The sequence below is a fragment of the Suricata suricatta genome, chromosome 10, assembly GCF_006229205.1.
Source record: "Suricata suricatta isolate VVHF042 chromosome 10, meerkat_22Aug2017_6uvM2_HiC, whole genome shotgun sequence".
Lineage (NCBI taxonomy): Eukaryota > Metazoa > Chordata > Mammalia > Carnivora > Herpestidae > Suricata > Suricata suricatta.
Window position 1 is genome coordinate 102,296,460 of NC_043709.1, and position 16,317 is coordinate 102,312,776.

At 42.3% G+C, this 16,317-nt stretch overlaps 1 protein-coding gene and 2 pseudogenes across 9 annotated transcripts in view; 1 reads left to right on the forward strand and 2 right to left on the reverse strand.

The window, feature by feature from the left end:
* Nucleotides 1-463: 463 nt before the first annotated feature.
* LOC115305335 lies at nt 464-1,869 on the reverse strand (annotated as a pseudogene).
* A 10,544-nt stretch (nt 1,870-12,413) lies between these two features.
* On the reverse strand, nt 12,414-12,509 carry LOC115305830 (annotated as a pseudogene).
* A 1,819-nt stretch (nt 12,510-14,328) lies between these two features.
* ERC1 (ELKS/RAB6-interacting/CAST family member 1) overlaps nt 14,329-16,317 on the forward strand; it is a 516,785-nt gene continuing 514,796 nt past the window's right edge. For all 9 annotated transcript variants that reach the window (XR_003914152.1, XM_029953456.1, XM_029953457.1 and 6 more), the window contains exon 1: nt 14,329-14,558. The gene's annotated coding sequence lies outside the window, so the exon portion shown is untranslated. The remainder of the gene's footprint in view (nt 14,559-16,317) is intronic.

The following is a 16,317-nucleotide window of genomic DNA, read 5'->3' on the forward strand; positions in this document are numbered from 1 at the left end:
GGCACAGAATGAACTAGAATGAGTGTAGTAGAAAAGATCAAAGCATCGGAGAGAACCAAATTGTGTAAGAATTAAAGGCTGTTATAAGAATTTGGATTTTACCATGAGCAAGATTGAAAGCCATTCAAGGGCTTTGAGCACAAAGGTAATATAATGTGATCCAGCTTTTAAAAGGAGGGGTAAGTGCTCTTGGGTGGCTCAGTTGGTTAAGCATCTGACTCTTTTTATTTTTTAAAAAAATTTTAATGTTTTATTTATTTTTAAGAGAGTATGAGCCAGGAAAAGGGCAGAGAGAGAGAGGGAGACACAGAATCTGAAGCAGATTCCAGGCCTGAGCAGTCAGTACAGAGACTGACTCAAGGCTCGAACGCATGAGCTGTGAGATCATGACCTGAGCTGAAGTTAAATGCTAAACTGACTGAGCCACCCCAGTGCCCAACTATATATTGTTAAGGATGTATAGTCATAAGGCTATGTTCAGAAGTAACTTGAATGAATTTTTTGTCGATATGATCATGTATCTGAGTAGGTGAATTCCTCTGCTGAGACTTGCATACAGTGAGGAGACGGTGTCAGCAACAGCCAAACAGCCAGGGAAGTCAAAGGTCTTTTTTTTTTTAAATTTTTAAATGTTTTTATTTTTGAGAGAGAGAGAGAGACAGCATGAGCAGGGGAGGGTCAGAGAGAGAGGGAGACACAGAATCCAAAGACAGGTTCCAGGCTCTGAGCTAGCTGTCAGCACAGAGCCTGACACAGGGCTCAAACCCACGAACCACAAGATCATGACCTGAGCCAAAGTAGGACACTTAACCGACTGAGCCACCCAGGTGCCCCTCAAAGGTCTTGATCCATCCAGGGACAAGGTAAATAGGCAGGCTCCTGTATATTGGTTCCAAATCTTCACTTTGCAGTCATGTGTTGAGGTAGCAGATAGGCATCACGGGCAATGGTCTTGGTGGAAAGACACAGTATGCCAGTTTGGAAATGCCCCTTATATTCACACATTCTGTTCTGCATCTGCCTTAGGTCCCACAGTGTAGCTTCACAGCCTTGCCTTCCAAAGCTGTTGCTGTGGGATCTATACCTGTGTCTGTCCTCACTCGCCTTGCAGTAGATTTGAATATGCTTCTTTGCAGGAAATATATGAGCTACCTGTAGCCCCTGACTATCCTGCAATCTAATGGTTTTATCTTCAGAAGTCTGTAATATATATGATTTTTGGAGGACCTAGCACAGGTCTGTGACTAGGTCCTTGGAGGTGGAAGCTCTCTCTGAACATTGTCTTGTCCCAACATCTAGAAGTAGGGTGTTCTCCTGAGAGCCAGTGCACAGGTGTGATGAGTCTGGACTCTCAACCAATCCAGTGAGCACCACAGCATGGCCAGAGAACCACTGCCTTGGTCGTGGGGCACCATCCGAGCCCTACATCAGGACCATCCTGTCAGGAGAGGCGCAGAAGACCTGGCTTGGTTTGTGAACACAGGCTATCTTAGTGATTCCTCCTTAATGTCCTCTGAACCTTTTCACCACATTTCTAGTTTTCCACTTCTAGGCCACAACTGTCTGATCTTCCCTCCAGACACACAGGTACGAATTCAGAGCAGCAACAAGAGGGACAGTTAGTATCCACGTGGGCTGGGCTCTACTACTGACAAGCTTTAGTTTGAATTCTCTCCCATAATTCCCTCGAGCCTGCTGTATATATAAGCACTGTGTTTGGGTTTGCAGCTTCCCCATCACTGCACGAAACCCACGCAAAGCCTTCTGAGGAGGAGCTTGCTTCGCGGATGGTTCCTGAGCAGCAGCATTACTTGTGGCTGGCAGCTGTGTTCCTCCCAAACCAGGAGGATTTTCTTGGGAGGCTGCCATTCAAGGCTTTATAATGTTTATCCTTTGGAAAACAGTTCAGGCAGCCACTTCCTAATCTCTGTAATTACAGCAGGCTGGCCAGGCTGGGAACTGAGGCCAGTTGGGGGCAGAGTGGAGGGCGCCCACAGCCACCACACTCCACAGCTTCCCAGGCCTTGGCCCCTAGTAACAGGGTGTGTGGCTAGGACATGAGGTGTTTAGCAAGAGTTTTTATCAAAAATGGCACTGGATTTTATAAAAATTTTTTTGTGTGTGAATCTATTGATATAATTTTTTCTTTAATATCTTAACATTTTTTTAAATTTATTATTGAGACAGAGAGAAACAGAGCATGAGTGGGGGAGGGTCAGAGAGAGAGGGAGACATGGAATCTGAAGCAGGCTCCAGGATCTGAACTGTCAGCAGAGTCTGATGTGGGGCTCGAACCCAGGAACTGTGAGATCATGACCTGTGCTGAAGTCGGTCACTTAACCGACTGAGCCACCCAGGTGCTCCTTTCTTTAATATCTTAATGTAGCAAATTACATTTTCTAACATTAAACCACAATAGTACACTTGGGTAAGCCCAACCTAGTTATAATACATTGTCTTTTAAATACATTGTTTCGTTTGGTTTGCTACTAACTTCTTATTTTTGCACCATTATTCGAGAGTATTAATGCTCTATAACTTAATGTTCTTATACTGTCCTTGTCTGGCTTTGGTATTAATGCTTTATTAACTTCATTAAATGAGTTGGACTGGGGCATTTTCTAACTATTTTTTATAAATTCTCTAGAAGAGTTGAAAATAAGTTTAAAATTATTTGTTCTTTAAGTATTTTGTAGAGCTGATTTGTAAAGCCTTCTGGACTTTTTATTTTAAATGCAAGAGTTTTTAATATAGAAATTTTCAGGCTTACTATTTCTTCTTCAATCAGTTCTGGGAAGTTATAAACTATGTAGTTTTAGATATTTCCACATGTTCACTAATTTCTTTGATCACCATACTCCTGTCTTCCAGAACTTTTTCTAGGATTTGTTTTCTTTTTAAAAATGTTTTTATTTATTTTGAGAGAGAGAGAGAGAAAGAGAGGGAGCAAGCACATGTGCATGAGCAGGGGTGGGGCAGAGAGAGAGAATGGGAGAGAGAGAATCCCAAGCGTGCTCTACACTGTCAGCATGGAACCCAACTTGAGGCTCTATTCCTTGAACTGGAAAAGCATGGCCTGAGCTGAAATCAAGAGTTGGATGCCCAACTGACTGAGTCACGTAGGCACCCCTAGGATTATTTTTTTTCTGAAGTATCATTTACATTTTCCTTTAGTGAAGATCAATTAGTAATAAACCCTGTGCTTTTGTTTATTGGAAATGTCTCTATTTTGTTGTTGGTCCTGTAAAATAGTGGTACTGGGTACACAATTCCAAGTGTATCTCAGCACTTGAAGATATTATTCTGTCTTCTGGCTTCCCTTTTGTGTTAACAAGTCTGCTGTCACTCTAATTATTGTGCCTTTGATTTTTTAAAATGTTTTTTTAATTTATTTTTGAGAGACAGAGAGAGATAGCACGAGCAGGGGAGGGTCAGAGAGAGAGGAAGACACAGAATCTGAAGCAGACTCCAGGCTCTGAGCTAGCTGTCAGTACAGAGCCTGACATGGAGTTCGAAACCGTGAAGAACCGTGAGATCATGACCTGAGCTGATGCCAGAAGCTCAACTGACTGAGCCACCCAGGCACTCCTAATTACTGTGCCTTTGTAAGTAAGTTGATCTTTTATTTGTCTGATGTTATGGGTTGAATTGTATGACTCCAAAAGATATGTTAAAGCCCTAAACCCCAGTACCTAAGAATAGGACCTTATTTTGAAATAAGGCAATTGCAGATAGAAATGATTAAGATAAGGTTATATTGGAGAAGTCATTAATCCAATATGGCTGGTGTCCTTCTAGGAGAGGAGAAGAAACACAGACATATGAAGAGATATCAATGATGTTGGAGGCAGAGATGGAGGTGCTGCAGTTGCAAGCCGAGGACTGACAAGGTTTGCTACAAATCCTCAGAAACTAGGAAGAAGCAAGGAAGGCTTTTCCCCACCAAAGGAAGCATGACTCTGCTGACACCTGGATTTTGGACTTCTAGACTCCAGAACCATGAGACAATAAATTTGTATTAAGCCACCCAGTCTGTGGCACTGTGTTATGGCTGCTGTAGGAAAATACTGCAACTGATTTTAAGAGAAGTTGTCCAAAACAAACAAACAAACCAACAAGCAAACAAAAAAGTGTTGTCTCCTATGTTGTCAGTTTCATTCAATATTCTAGTTTGAATTTCTTCTTACTTAGTATTTTTAGTGACCTCTGATGTATGGATTTATAACTTTTATCCAAATGGAAAGTCCTCACCCATTACATGCATATAAGCTCACCTCCATTCTCTTGATTTTCCTATGGGGACTCTAAATAGATTTAAATTAGGAAACTGCCTTTTCAATCTTCATGTCCTTAGCATGTCATATATATATTTTTTTTAGCATGTCATATTTTCATCTCCTTGTGTCTTTGTGCTGCTTTCTGGGTAAAGGTCTGTGCCAGAGAGTGATAGTTTTCGCTCACTAGCCATTTTCTCCTTGTTTTAGTAATAGAACTTCTTAATTTTGATGGGTTCATGACCATCCACAATAAAGGCTTTATTTCCAGTTTGTCCTCGAGCAAAGAATGATCATGTAGGGAGTTTTTGCCATGGGAGATAAGCGAAAGGATATGCAGAATTTTTAGGAAATTTTCTTTAAAAGTAAGGTCATGTCTTTTTCCTTCCCTCTTCCCCAATTCTACTCCACGAGGAGTATACTTTTTCAACAGTTGTGTTGAATCTGGTCATGGGATTTGCTTTTCCTTTGGGTAATAAAATGTGAGGAGGCAGGACATATGACATATCTGAGTGCAGGCTTCAGAGTTTTGTTTTGTTTTTTAATGTTCATTTATTTTTGAGAGAGAGAAAGAGACAGAGTGCAAGTGGGGGAGGGGCAGAGAGAGAGGGAGACACAGTAGCTGAAGCAGGCTCCAGGAGCCCCTTCTAAGAAATTTCTGTGGCTTAGCCTCTTGCGTGCTGCCTTCCAACATGAGGAAAATATAACGAAGGTGACTAGTGTTCCTCATGTCTCAATCCTTGGATGGGAGACACGTGAGACTGACTTGAATTTGTCTTGCACTTAGATCAGGGCCACAGCAGCTGAACTGCCCCTCCCTCCAGCTGTCAATTTCCAACTGAGAAATAAATATTTGTTATTCATAAGGCACTGAGTATTTGAGGACAATTCTTTGTTTTCTTGCAAGCCAGGAATTTATTAAAAATCTAATTATTTATTTCCCACTGTTCAGCTATTATGAATAATGCTGCTATTACATTCTTATATAAATTTTTGTGTTTTGTGTGGACATGTTTTAACCTCTTGGGTATATACCTGGGAGTGGAATTGCTGGGTCTTATCAGAACTCTATGTTTAACTTTTCAAGGAAGTGCCAGAATGTTCCTTACAAAGTGACTATGGCATTTTGTGTTCCCCACCAGGAAGGTATGAGGGTTCTGATTTCTCTACATCCTCACTAACACTTGTTACTATATGTCTTTAAAAAAATTATTATAGCCATCCTAGTGGGTGTGAAGTGGTATCTCATTATGATTTTAATTTGCATTTCCCTAATGACTAATTATGTTGAGTGTTCTTTCATGTGATTTTTGGCTATTTGTATATCTTCTTTAGAGAAATATTTGTTCACATTTTGTACCCATTTTTTAACGGGGTTGTATTTTTATTGTTGAATTTTAAGAGTTATTTATATATTCTGGCTATAATAATCAGATGGTTTGCAAAAATTTTTCCTATTTTGTGTGTTGTCTTTTCACTTTTCTGATAGTGTCCAAGTAAGTCTACTAGGACTGCCATAACAAAATTTCATAGACTAGATATAACCTCATTTAACCTTTATCATTTTTTATTTAAAAAAAATTTTTAATGTTTTTTAATTATTTTTGAGAGACAGAGAGAGACAGATCATGAGCAGGGGAGGGTCAGAGAGGGAAACCCAGAATCCGAAGCAGGCTCCAGGCTCTGAGCTAGCTGTCAGCACAGAGCCTGATGCAGGGTTCGAACCCACGAACCATGAGCTGGATGCTTAACCGACTGAGCCACCCAGGCACCCCTAAGCTTTATCATTTTTTAAAAGGCTCTGTCTCCAGGGGGGCCTAGGTGGCTCAGTCGGTTAAGTGTCCGGCTCTTGATTTTGACTCAGGTCATAATCTCGTGGTTCTGTGAATTTGGGCCCCACATTGCACCCTGCCTTGGGCTCTGCATCAGGCTAGCTGGTATCAGTGTGGGGTCCACTTCAGATTCTCTGTCCTCCTCTCTCTCTGCCCCTTCCCCATGCTCTCTCTCTCAAAAATAAACCTTAAAAAATAACATAAATAAAAGGCTCTGTCTCCAAATACAGCCACCTTGTAGGGTAAGGGTTCCACATATAACTAATTAGGAGAACAGAGTTCAGTCCAAACAATCTGCCTTCTGGGCACCCAAAACTTATATCCTTCTCACATGGAAAGGACACTCACTCCCAATCACAGATTCTTAACACTTTTGGAATCAAATCTATGTCCAAAGCCTCATCTAAATCAGTTATGGATAAGACCTGAAATATGATTTATCCTGGGGCAAAATTCTCCTTTCAGCTGTGAGCCTGTGAGACAAATTATGTGCTTCCAAGACATAGTGGTGAGATAGGCATGGATAGACATTCCCATTTTGTTTTATTAAATTATTCAAAAAAATTTTTTTTTGTTTTAAACATTTATTTATTTTGAGAGACAGAGACAGAGCATGAGCAGAGGATGAGCAGAGAGGGAGACACAGAATCCGAAGCAGGCTCCAGGCTCTGAGCTGTCAGCATAGAGCCCGATGTGAGGCACGAACCCACAAACTGTGAGATCATGACCTGAGCCAAAGTCAGATGCTTAACTGACTGAGCCACCCAGGTGCTCCTTAAAAAATTTTTTTAAAATGTTTTTTTATATTTGAGATACAGACAGAACACCGGTGGGGAAGGAGCAGACAGAGAGGGAGATGCAGAATCTGAACCAGGCTCTAGGCTTCAGGCTGTCAGCACAGAGTCTGACGTGGGGCTCAACCCCATGAACCATGAGATCATGACCTGATCCAAAGTCAGAGGCTTAACTGACTAAGCAACCCAGGTGGCTTTAGAAATTCCCACTTAAAAAGAATGAAATCAGAAGAAAAGGGGGTGGGTCCAAAGGAAGTCCAAAATTTAGCAAGGCAAATTCCATTAGATTTTAAGGCTCAAAGTAGTCTTTTTTGGTTCAGTGCTTCGCCCTTTGGGACTAAGAGGGTAGCAGCATTATCCTCTTGGTCCAGGGCAGTGGCTTTGTTTCTAATTGGTTGGTAGCAGTCTGACCCACTAAAACCAAAGATACAGTCTTGCCTCCAAAGACCTGTATCCTCTGGGCTTGTGGTAGGAGTGATAGCCCAGCTGATTTCTGAATAGCTTTTGGTGTTATTCCTCCCTTTTTTTTTTAATGTTTTATTTATTTTTGATACAGAGAGACAGAGCATGAGAGGGGGAGGGGCAGAGAGAGAGAGAAGGAAACACAGAACTGGAAGCAGGCTCCAGGCTCTTGAGCTAGCTGTCAGCACAGAGCCTGACGCGGGGCTTGAACCCAGGAATGTGAGATCTGACCTGAGCTGAAGTTGGAGGCTTAATTGACTGAGCCACCCAAGCGTCCCTATTCCTCCCTTTTCTTAAAGTGTAATGGGAACTGGCATCCAGAGAGCTCTATTGTTTTGTCCTGTAGAATCCCAGAAATCTGACAAGATTCCTTTATTTTGTTGAGTCTATCCCCTTTATTTCCAGGGGAATTCACTATGGGGAGAAAGAATTTTTTCTCTGCCTTCAAGGTCGTTCTAGCTGGACTAAGAATCAAATTGATATGAGACAGATTAACAAGAGAAAATCAAATTTAATTGCGTAATACAGGGAATCCACATAGACATGGAAATTCCAAAGACATTCAGGCAACATGATACTTATATGAGCTAAAAAGTATCTGAGGATACAAAGGAGAAAGGTGAAAGATGTCTGGAAAACCAAGGTTACTCTATTATGTAGATAAGTTTCTAAGGTAGAGAGGAATCTCTATTAAAAGCTCTCTTCCTACTACAAAGAGGCAGTTGAGGGGGAGGTAAAAGGCTCTTTTTCTGAATCTGCTGGGTTTTGTTTTTAGTTCAAAATAACGTTCAATGCCAAAGTGGCCCGTGTTAGGGCAGCCTGTCCTTGGACTCTACAACACCTATGATCTCTTTATCAAATGATTTTCCAGCCACACCCTTGGTGTGCTCTTCAAAATATACCTTTTCTTATTTGCAATATGGATAGTAACTGGGTATTGCACCCAATTCCAACTTGTGGGAGGGAGGTGGGTTTCCCTACATCATCAAGGAGTAATTCTCCGGATACCAGCTGGATATCTTACAATTCAAATCAATTCTGACAGTATCTACTCAGAGACAGTATCAGATCCCATAGGTTGTGGACTCAGTCCTACAAGAGTGCTTTCACCCACCTCTCTTCCCTGCTCCTTCATATGCCAGATGCAAGCCTATGTTATTACCTATGTGTCTGGCTAACTGGCTGTAAATCAGAGGTTCCCATGCCCCTCTTCTTGGGATTGATTACCTTGCTAGAGTGGCTCAAAAAACTCAGAGATACATTTTTCTTTGTAGATTACTGGTTTATTATAAAAGGATATAATTCAGGAACAGCCAGATGGAAGAGAGGCTTTGAGCAAGGTAAAAATAAGGCAAAAGAACACAGAGCTTCCATGCGCTCCCCCTCCAGGGGCATCACTTTACCCATACCTCCATGTGGTCACCATCCCAGAAGCTCTCCAATCTCATCCTTTTGGTGTTTTGATGGGGGCCTCATTATGCAGGCAAGATTGATTAAATCATTGGCCATTGGTAATTTATTCAAACTCCAGCACCTCTCCCTTCCCAAGAGCTGGAGGTTGGTGGGGGGACTGAAAGTTCCAAAACCTCTATTCCTGTTTGGTTCCCCGGGTAACCAGCTCCCATCCTTAGGTGATTTCCAAAAGTCACCTCATTAACATAATCTCAGTTGTGATGGAAAGGGGCTTGTTATGAATTACAAGACACCTATTTCACCTTTATGTCTCTGAAGTGATTTCAGGAACTGAAGACAGGAGACTGAGTATTATGACAAAAGATGTTCCCATTGCTTTTATTGTTCAGGAAATTCCAGGGGTTTTGGGAACTGTGAGCCAGGAAGAGTGGGCAAAGACTGAACATATTTGAGAAATATTTTTTGGTCCTCTGAATGACCAAATATAAATCAAAATACCACAGATAGACTAAGAATTTTCCAAATCTTCATTTTGGTTACGTTTTGTTTAATAATTCCTTCTATTTATTTCTCGCCTCCTGGATTTTCCTATAAGTAGTAAGAAGAAATGTGATTGCATCTTTAACACTTTGCTTAGAAATATTCAACTTTAGTTAAGGTTTTTTTTTTAATGTTTTTTATTTATTTTTGGGAGACAGAGAGAGACAGTGCGAGCAGGGGAGGGTCAGAGAGAGAGGGAGACACAGAATCCAAAGCAGGCTCCAGGCTCTGAGCTAGCTAGCAGCACAGAGATGGATGCGGGGCTCGAACCCACGAACCGTGAGATCATGACCCGAGCCGAAGCCGGTCGCTTAACCGACTGAGCCACCCAGGCGCCCCCAACTTTAGTTAAGGTTTAACTTTAGTGTAGGATTCCTCTATAACATGCTTTACACCATGTCATTACATTTTTTTTTAATTTGAGAGAGAGAGAGAGAGAGAGTGAGAGAGAGCGAGCGCACTAGAAGGGTGGAGACAATCTGAAGTAGGCTCCAGGCTCCAAGCTGTCAGCACATAGCTGGATACGTGGCTGGAACTCGTGAAGTTGTGAGCAGTGAGATCATGACTTGAGCTGAAGTCAGAGGCTTAACCAACTGAGCCACCCAGATGCACCATCAACTTTTACTACTTTTAAAATCTACTTTCCACAAAATGCTAGAACACAATTTGCCCCATTTCTTTGCCATCTTATAAGGGTCAGCTTTCTTCCAGTTTTCAGTAACATGTTCCTCATTTCTGCCCCAGATCTCACCAGAATCACCTTTAACATCCATTTTTGTACTAACAGTCTCTCTTCAAGGCAATCTAGGCTTTTTCTAACAGGCACCTCAAAATTCTCCTAGCCTCTATTAATAATCCAATTCCAAAACCACTTCCACATTTTTTAGGTATTTGTTGCAGCAAAATTCCACTTCTCAGTATCAAAATCTCTATTAGTCTGGTTAAGATACCATAACAAAACATCATGGGCTGTAGCTTAAACAAAAATTTCTTTCTCATGGTTCTGAAAGGTGAATGTCTAAGATCAAGGTGTTAGTATGTTCGGTTGGCTTGCAGATGACCATCTTTTGGTTGTGTCTTTGTGTGGCCTTTTCTCTGTGTTATGCCCCACATGTCTCTTCCTCTTCTTACAAGGACATCAGTTCTATTGGGTTAGGGTTTCACTCTTATGATCTTATTTAAATTACCTCTTAAATTTTTTTGTTTTTACCATTTATTTATTTTTAAGAGACAGAGCATTGAGCAGGAGAAAGAGAGGGAGACACAGAATTTGAAGCAGGTTCCAGGATCTGAGCTGTCAACACAGAGTGCAATGCGGGGCTTGAACCCATGACCTGAGCTGAAGTCGGATGCTTAACCGACTGAGCCACCCAGGAGCCCCTGATCAAAAAAATTTTTAAGGATGTTTTTGGCTGTCCTGAGTCCCTTACGTTTCCATGTAAATTTTAGGATTAGCTTGTTAGTTTTTGGAAATAAGAAAAAAGGCAGGTGATATTTTGATTATTTTTTGTAAAAAAGGGTATGTGGGAGTTTAACTTTGTGAGTCTCTGCTTATCTAAAAATGTTTTCATTCTGTTCTTTTACTTAATGATAATTCAGGTAAGAGTGGAGCTTTTTTGAAAATTAAATTTTTTTCTTAGGGTTTGAGGTCAAGAAATTTCTCCCTCAGAAACTTGAAAGTCTGTTTTCTTATAGTGTTGCTGATAAGAATTCTAATATAAGCTTGATTCTTGTTCTTTTATTGGTAACTATTTTTTTCTCTTTGGAAATTTAGGATCTTTTCTTTGTCTTTGCATTTATTTTTTTTAAATCTTTTTTTATGGTTTTTATTTTATTTTTGAGAGACAGAGACAGTGCGAGCAGAGGAGGGTCAGAGAGAGAGGGAGACACAGAATCTGAAGCAGGCTCCAGGCTCTGAGCTAGTTGTCGGCAGAGCCCAACGCGGGGCTCGAACCCACACACCGTGAGATCGTGACCTGAGTTGAAGCCGAATGCTTAACCGACTGAGCCACCCAGGCGCCCCTGTCTTTGCATTTCTAACATTTACAAGATTGTTTTTTCTTTGTTTTTGCTCTGCACTAGCAGACACTTTAAGCTCTGGAAAATTTTCTTCCACTCTTTTTGAGTAATTTTCCATCTTGATTTACGTTTTCTCTTTTTCTTGTAATATCAGTCCCATTGAATCCTTACTTTTATATTTTCTCTTGCAATTTCCCTCTCTATGCATTTTTTTCTATTTAAATATATTCCATGGGCTTAATCTTTTAACACTTCAAGTGAATCTATAACTTTGGCAATTTCTTATTTCTAAGTTTAAGACCTACTTTTTACTCTTGGATTCTTACTTCATCTGAGTGTACTATTCTTGTTTCGTGGGTGTAATAAAAGTCTATAAGCATCCCAATTATTATTTTTAAAGTTCTCTGAAGTTTCTCTATTTCTTCTATGGCCATTCTCTGTTTATCTTTCTCCCCTTCCCCCAGCCCCCTAAGTTGGAGACTTCTTTTAAATATCTAATTATTGAATCCTTGGTTGTCTGTTCATGTTTAAGATGAGGTAATTGGAAGTGTGATTAGGAAGCTTGTGAAGTTGGGAAGGTCTTGCCAATTTGCACAACTTCACTCAAGGGGGAGTGGGTAGAAAATTAGCTATTGTGCCAGAATGAAGACTGCTTTAGTCATTAAATGTTCAAACAGCTGCCCAACTCCTCCCCAGAGATTATGAGAACTCTTGATTTTTAGCCTGGGATAAATGCCTAGTTACTGTACTGTATCTGAGATAAGGGAGGATTCTTTTGTTCTTTACAGAGATCTCTATTTAATCTCCCTGTTGGCTGTAGCACCTCCTGGACCTATTCTGCATTACAGTTTCTTTCATTTTGTTTAGTCAGACTGCACTAACTTTGTGTGTAAAATTAAAAAAAAATATTTTGGTAGTCTCATTCTCATTTTCTATGATGTATGAATTTGTATCATTTTTAAATTCCTTTATTAGCATTTTAATGGGGTCTCAGGAAGAAGAGGTAATGAATGCATGTGCTTAGTTAGCTAGCTTATATATTTTTTAAGTACAGTTGACAACCAATGTTACATTAGTTTAAAAACATGGAACACTTCATAAATTTGCACATCATCCTTGCACAGGGGCCATACCAAACTTTTATCATTCCATTTTTGTGTGCTGCCAAAGGGAGCACTCACCCAGCTTTAATTAAAAAATACTAAATGTAAGCTTAAAAAAAGACATCGGGGCAGAGTAGGACATAAGAAAAAACCAGTGGAATGGTAAAAAACCCAAAAAATAACCCCCCCAAAACACAGAAAAACAAACTACAAAAATTCTGAGTCTGTGATATTGATAGTATCCTATGTATGTGTAACTTAGTGCTTACATAGAAACTCCTCAGATCCACACATTTAGTGACATGTTGGCTCTCAGACATCTAGTTCGCACCCCATTTTACAGTTAAGAAAAGTAGAATCCAGAAGTAAAGTGATTTTCCCAAGGTCACACAAATAGTGGCAGAAGGGAAACTAGGATATGACTCCTACTTTTCTTTTACCTCACCACACCCCTGGGGAGTAACAGGATGCCCAGATCAGCAGTTAGATGAGAAAGATTTTGAAAAATAATTGACATAGGATGGCTTTTTTTGGAGGGTAAAACGCCAGATGCCTAAAAAAATGAAGTATTTTAGGATGCTTATTGGCAGCTATACAATCTCTTGGCAGCACAATCTGACAATTGGTAGGCATATGTTGAATGTACTGAAGGGGGCGACTGTACAGCATGACGGGGAACCGCAATAATCCAAGTGCTTGGCGATCTGGGAGGGAACATATTCTGGGCAGGATGACACAGAATACGGTGAATGAATGAATGTGAATACTCAGGGAGGGAAGGGAACATGTTAGCGAAGGAGTGTGAACTGGTTAGTCGTGGTGGAGAATAAGTAGGGGTAAATGATGACTCATTTTAAATTATTCGATGCAACCTAAAAGGCTGGGAACAAATATAATCCGTATCACTCCTCCTTTTTGGTTCAGAGATAGTTTACCTACGTTCTTAAATTAATGGATGCGGTTGCCCTCTTTGCATGGCTCCAATAAAAGAAAACCTACTGCGATTCAGCACAATAAAACTGGGTTTCCTGAAAAAGGTACATTTGTCTGGTCGACTTGCCTAACTGTTGTGAAGACTAAATAAGACAACGTAGCACCGCATTTGGCACATCGCAGAAACTGAAACCGGACCTCAAATTCCGCTCACGTTCTTCTCTCCCGCCGCGCTCCTACAGAAAATCCACGTACACTAGCGTGGGTCTTCCGCGATGCTTAAGTTCTTTCCCTAAGGTCCAGTGGCCTCACGGTCACGTTCTCGAAAGCTAAGGGTGAGGGGAAAAAACGATCCAATTTCCCTCCGACAAAGGGTTCCCACCGCGGCCACAGAAGTCAGCCGGTAACGTACGACAATCCTAGACCTACTCTCTACAGCGGTGGCTATCCCGGGGCTTGAGTAACGGGCCTTGCCAAGGAAGGGGTGGGGCGACTCTAAGGTTTGGGAAAGCGACGATTCCGCTCCACGGGCCAGGCCGGTCCACTTCCTACGGCAAGCAGAAGGAGACAAACGGCGCCTTGCCTCGCTCCTACCTACCGCCTCTTCCCGTAGCCGGCTTCCCGCTCTCCCTTCCCGTGGTCGCAGGGGCCGCGCGTGGGGTACGTGTGCATCCCGCGCCCGTTCCCTGCTTGGGCGTGCAGTCGCCGCTGGAACCCTCAATCGCCCCACTCCCAGCCCCTGACCCGTCTTCCTCTTGGAAGTCGCCGGAGGCCTGCGGGCTGCCAAGTCGCGCTCCCAGGAGAGTGCAGGAAAGCTAGGTGGCCCAGCCTCGAGGAGGCGGAGCTCGCGGTTTCTCGCGGTCCGGGCCCGGGGGCGGGGCTAGGTGTCTCGCGCAGGGGGCGGGGCGCAGTGACGTCGTCGGGCGCTGGGGCCGTCCTGTGGCTGTGGCGGCGGCGGCGGCGGTAGTGGTGGCGGCGGTGGCGGCGCCTGGGAGGCAGGGGCAGCAACAGCAGCAGCCCTGAGGAGGGTGAGACGGCCGCCGTGGCGGCAGCTCGGAAGTCGGGCGGGACCTGGAGCTTCCCGACTGCCGCTGGCGCTGAGGCTTTTTGCCTTTTCTTAGCCTGCTTCTTCCTCACGGCCCTGGCTAGGGCTGGGCAGAGCGCCCCCGGGGAGGGGCGGAGCTGTAGGTGAGGCTTCAGGACCCCCTCCCCCTCCTCTTCTTACCGTGGGGTGGGGTTGGGGGGGATGGGAAAGTCCGGGGAGGGGCGGACCCCACCCCACCCCAGCCCACCCGCGGGCTCCACCCCACAGAGCTCCAGGATTGGGCGGGAGCTGAAGCGATAGATGTGGGGAGCCCGAGGTGGGAGATGGGAGATAGGGGTTCTGGGCGCTTGGAGAACGGAGGGTTTCTGAGGCGTGATGTTGAGGGCGAGGTAGTGGCGAGATGGAGAAATTGGGGAACCATGAGGAGGTTGGGGTGCGGTCAGAGTGGAGCTGTGTGTTTAGGCGACTGATGTGAAATGTTGAAAGAGGTGAGGATTTTATTCCCCCGTGAAATGGTCAGATAGGAGAAGGGTTGTATTGCAAAAGGAAGAGCTGTGGATGTTGCCTTTGAGGCAGTTGGAGAAGCTATTGCACTAAGTGTCATATTTATACTTTATTTTTCTTCCTGGCGGGGTGGGTCGGAAGGGCAGAGAATCCCTCTGGTTTTGGCGCAGGTGGGTAAATTTTGAGAGTGGCTGGGCTTAAAGTTTTACACCCTTCAAGAAGAGTGAGTCTTGGATTAAGACAACTTCATTCTGGCAGCACCATTAGGGAATAGGTCCATTACACCTGGTTCCTTAAAGGTGTTATTTTCCAGTCTTTTTTCTGTGCCTAAAAGATCTCTTTATACCACCTCATTTACAAGCTTTATCCTGGCCCCTTAAGAGAAGGCCTGAAAATCAGGTGGTTGCTTTGGGAGACACGTTTCTGAGTAATGGTTGCAGGTGGTTGTGGTCGACTGCTTTGGATGGATAATTTGAACAGTTCTTTGGGAGCTAATTATATGAAAAATACTTAAATGTTTTAAAGCACAGCTGTCTTTTACAGCTTGTTTTTCAATAGACCTTGACATTTGGACATTTTGTGTTCAACACAATTATTGGAGCATATTTTTATTTCTCAATTGCAGATGTTATTAGACATTTTAAAAATGAATTGAACCTTTTTTTTTTTTTCACTAGGTCCCTCTCAATTTTTTGGGAAATGTTCTTGGATTCTGGTGCTTTTAAAATGCTCTTTAGTAACACTTTGTGGGGGCATGTATCTCACTTCATGGAGAGATGTTAGTAAGAGTAAACAGTATTCAGTGTTCTTCACATCAGTGTTTCACAACTTTATACATTAAATCAGAATCTTTTCTCGGTTCTTGCTCCCTCTTAGATTACAGTATTCACTGACCTTACCTATCAGTGTCATTTAAGCTGTTTCTTGCTCAGAAAACAGGTCCTGTGATATACATGTATTATGTAATGGGTGGAAATAGGCACGATTCTCAATAATTCATTTATGGAGGAAGAGCAGCCGTCATGAAATGGAGTTTAAGCAGTGACTTTCCCAAGGCTTACTCAATTTATTTGGGACCGTAGCCAGAGAAGTGCTTTCCTGTAACCCAAGAGAGAAATATACAGATGTGAGTGTCAGTAGTTGTAGATCATTGCCTTTTTTAACATGCCTAATTAATGAGCAGGCTATTATCTTCTAGAAAATAGTTCTGCTTGAAGAGACTTATAGGCAACAGATGATATAATAGATATTAAGTGAGAAAGGGTGTGTCCGTTTGTAATTCTAAATAAGTTCAATTAAATGTACTCAGGTCAAATTATAAGTTGGTAAATGAATACTTTTGGATTAGTTAGAAGGAAACATTAAAATTCACATATCTAGTTTTGGCTTTAAATTATA